The sequence below is a fragment of the Grammomys surdaster genome, unplaced genomic scaffold (assembly GCF_004785775.1).
Source record: "Grammomys surdaster isolate TR1022 unplaced genomic scaffold, NIH_TR_1.0 118533, whole genome shotgun sequence".
Taxonomy (NCBI): domain Eukaryota; kingdom Metazoa; phylum Chordata; class Mammalia; order Rodentia; family Muridae; genus Grammomys; species Grammomys surdaster.
Window position 1 is genome coordinate 1 of NW_021614890.1, and position 4,096 is coordinate 4,096.

At 42.3% G+C, this 4,096-nt stretch overlaps 1 long non-coding RNA gene across 1 annotated transcript; it reads left to right on the plus strand.

The window, feature by feature from the left end:
* The first annotated feature begins 552 nt into the window (after window positions 1–552).
* Window positions 553–2,233, plus strand: LOC114635843. The gene is made up of 2 exons (XR_003713536.1): window positions 553–650; window positions 1,203–2,233. It is a non-coding gene; the product is annotated as an uncharacterized LOC114635843 (long non-coding RNA).
* Window positions 2,234–4,096: the final 1,863 nt, after the last annotated feature.

Here is a 4,096-nt window from a genome sequence, read left to right on the forward strand (position 1 = left end):
CTTGACCTAACAGTAAAATCTTACAAGACTTTGCTAAATGGGACTGGGAAAATGGCCCAGTTGGTAAAGTGCTTGCCATGCACAGAAGCAAATAGCTAGGTGCAGCAGCAGGGGGTTCGTGCAGCCGCAGTGCTGGGGAGGTAGAGATGGGCGGATCCCAATGAATCACTGAGCACCCAGCTCCACTGTGTCAGTGAGCTCCAGGTTCAATGAGAACGTCTCTCTCCAAAGTGTAGAGCGATTGAGAAGAGCACCTGATATTGACTGCTGATTTTCATGCACAGACATACATATATGCATAATGGCATGTGCTTATGTATGCATACATACCACATAAAGACATAAATGAAAATACAATGTTTTTGTTAAAGTCAAGGCATGGATGCCCTCACTATGTAGCCCTGGGGCCTAGAACTGACTGGCTATGTATACCAGGCTGGCTTCAATCTCAGAGATCTGCCTGGCTTGTGTGGGATATTTTATTGTTTGGTTTTGCTTTTGTTTTGTTTTGTTTTTATGGTTTTTTTGTTGTTGTTTTGCTTTTTTAGATTTATTTTATGTATATGTGTGTATAGGGGTGCCTCTAGATGCCAGAAGTGGACATTCTGAATCCCTTGGAGCTGAAATTATTGGTATTTTTGAGCTGCCAGGTATGGGTGCTGGGATCTGAATTCCCTGACAGGCCTCTGACAGAACAGTAAAGCCTCTAAATGCTGAGCCTCCCCTTTAGCCCTTGTTTTATTTTCTGGAGACTAGATCTCACTTTGTAGCCCAGGCAGGTCTCAAACTCATGGTGATCCTCTTACTTCAACTTCTTACGTGCTAGGGTTACAGCCACCATGTCCTCCTTGTGTTTCTTTTTTTTCTTTGTGTGTGTGTATGTGTGTGTGTATGTGGGGGGGGGGAGACTAGCCTTGATTTTACTGTGTTGCTGAGCGTGACCTTGACCTCCTGACCTTCATGTCTCTACCTCTTAGGATCACAGGCTTGTGCCAGCATGTTCAGTGTATCGTAGTTTGGGAAGTACACCTTAGGAACTCCAAGAGAATTGCTGAAATGACAGAGAGTTTGTAAAGGATTTCAGAGTTGGGCAATCTCTAGACATTTGCCCTAGGGCTAGCTTCGGGGGCTCAACATGAGCATTTGTAAGCCCTGAGTTAAATGTCAGTTTCCCATGTGTGCACTTTGTGTGACTTTAATAGGTCTAAGAGTGTCTCGAGTTCCAGTACCTCTAGCAGTGACAGTTCGGCCAGTGAATCTTCATCAGAGAGTGAGACATCTGCCTCCTCCTCTTCAGAGGACAGTGACTCAGATGAAAGCCTGTCTAGCTCCTCCTCCTCAGCCTATTCCTCTTCCTCCTCATCCTCATCCTCTGACTCGGACTCAGACTCCAGCTCCTCCAGCAGTAGCAGCAGCACCGAGAGCAGCTCTGAAGATGAGCCACCGAAGAAGAGGAAAAAGAAATAGAACTCTCTGTACACCAGAACAATGGATCCAAAGCATCTGTGACTCCCAGGGGAATTGAAAATTGTTCAAGCAAGCAAGTTAGCTGGTCAGCCTTGTTAAAATCCAGAGCTTTCTAAGTATTCGCCATTGTATAGGATATTTAAAAAAGATGTTATATATATATATATATACACACACACACACACACACACATACATAAAGATGTTTATTTTAGGAATGAATATTGGATTTTTGCTGTTGGTTTTCTTTTTGTAAAGACTGGGTCTCATTTTTTTGTAGGTCTGGCTGGCAGTGAACTTGATATGTAGAGCAGGCTGGCCTTCATTTCAGAAAGATCTACCTGTCTCCACTTCTTCTAATGTTGAGACTAAAGAAAAGTGTTACCATGCTTAGCTTTTATTGTTAACATTTTTTTTAAAAATATTTGAAGTCTATCTGTAGTGCATAATCAAAGCTGAAAACCAGGAACTCTATTTCAGTGACAGACAAAAGTCATTTTTTTCCTGCCTATGAAATGAATGCTTTATGTGTGTGTATGTTAAAGTGTGTATGGGACAGTCTTTGATGAGACTGCATCAGAATATCAAGAAGTTTCTTGTGCTTTTTGGGCTGTGTCTATTATGTGAGATTTAATGCGTTATCATAGTTTTCCTACTGTTAATAAATGTGCTCTATTTTTATGTTTGTATCAAAAATTATTCTGATTTTTTTCTATCCTGAATATGTAAATTCAAAGAACCTAATACAGTACATTGAAATGATGTAAGCTTCAAGTTTTTTCTTTGTTTTTTTCTTTAAGATTTATTTATTTGTGTGTGTGTATGCCTATGTGAGTTCATGTGTGCAACACAATTCTGTGAGAGTTTGTAGAGACCAATGAGTAGGACACCCTGCGGTAACTGGAGTTAGAGGTAGTTGGAAACTGCTATGTGGGTGCTGTGAGGCAAACCCGGGTCTTCGGCAAGAGCAGCAAGTCTTCATAACTGCTGAGACTTCTCTCTAGCCCCAAGCTACGACACTTTGTCATTCTTTTCCATCTGGTTTTTTGTTTTTGTTTTTGTTTTTTGAGACAGGGTTTCTCCATATAGCCCTGGCTGTTCACTCTGTAGACCAGGCTGGCGTCAAACTCAGAAATCTGCCTGCCTCTGCCTCCCAAGTGCTGGGATTAAAGGTGCGCCACCACTGCCTGGCTCCATCTGGTTTCTTAAGTTCTTTTTTTGTGTGTGTATTTTTCCACATTTACTAGCTACTTTTTTATTAGATATTAGTTTTCAGTCAGGATATGAAGATTCAGCCTTAGTTCATGAACGGAACTGAGCATTTGGTAATTTAGGAGTGCAGAGAGTCCTCTATACCAGCCCTTCTGGGACCTGCACATCACTAATGCATGTGTTTCTACTAAGAAAGACAGTAGCTGAAGAACACGCGGGTGCCAGCACCATGTTAACCCAGGTGTGCTCTTTGCGCTGGTTGATATTGTATACTATTGGGTATAAACTCAGTGCTCCATCTTTGGGGTTGGGATGTCTCCCAGTTTAACGTCCATGAGTTTCTTTGGAGTCTTTGCTGAAGAACCACACATCTCAGGCTTTTGGGAAGATTTTTTTTGTTTGTTTTGTTTTCGTTTTAAAGATTTATTTATTTTATGTATGAGTACACCATTGCTGTCTTCAGACACACCAGAAGAGAGGATCAGATCTCATTACAGATGGTTGTGGTCCACCATGTGGATGCTGGGATTGAACTCAGAACCTCTGGAAAAGCAGCCAGTGCTCTTAACCGATGAGCCATTTCCCGTTTCTCCAGCCCACCTTATGTGTGGGCCAAAGGAGGACGTGGGAACTAGAACTGGAGTTACAGGCAGTTGTGAGCTGTGGATGTGGATGCTTGGAACTGAACTCAAATCCTCTGCAAATAAGTTTGCTTAACTGCTGGACTGTCTCCAGCCACCAGTTCCTTTATATTTAAAAGAGGTTTTTAAAGGGTGAGAGCAATGGCTCAGTCAAGTATAATGCTTGCTGTACAAGCATGAGGATCTGAGTTTGGTCCCCAGCACCCAGCAGGGCACAGTCAGGTCACCTTGTCTTGTAACTCTAGCACCAGGAGGGATTGAGGTAGACAGATCCCTGGTGCTCATTGACCCGGCCAACCTAGTCAGTGAGCTCCAGACTCAGACACTGTCCTAAATGAGGTGGAGAGAAGTGCAACTGATAGCATGTGACATTGACTTCGGCCCACACATACAAGTGAACGTGTACATACAATTAGCTTCCATAAACATCAAATCTTATAAAAAAATTTTTAGGGTTAGAACCTGAGGCCTGTTGAATGCTAGCAAGCCCTTTACCACTGACCCACATCCCCAGCCTTGCCTCTTAATAGTTCCTGTATGACAGTTTATATGATAACTGATCTCATATGACTCTATAAACATGAACAGGGAAAAGATGGTGCTCTAGCAAGAATCGGGAAATACTGTACAATATTTTAAAAAGTAAACTATAATGTCCTATAATATCAAATTTAGCCACATTATTCTGTGGTCTTAGGCTTTTTAGAAAATCAACCATCGCCAGGCATGCCTTTAATCCCAGCACTTGGGAGGCAGAGGCAGGTGGATTTCTGAGTT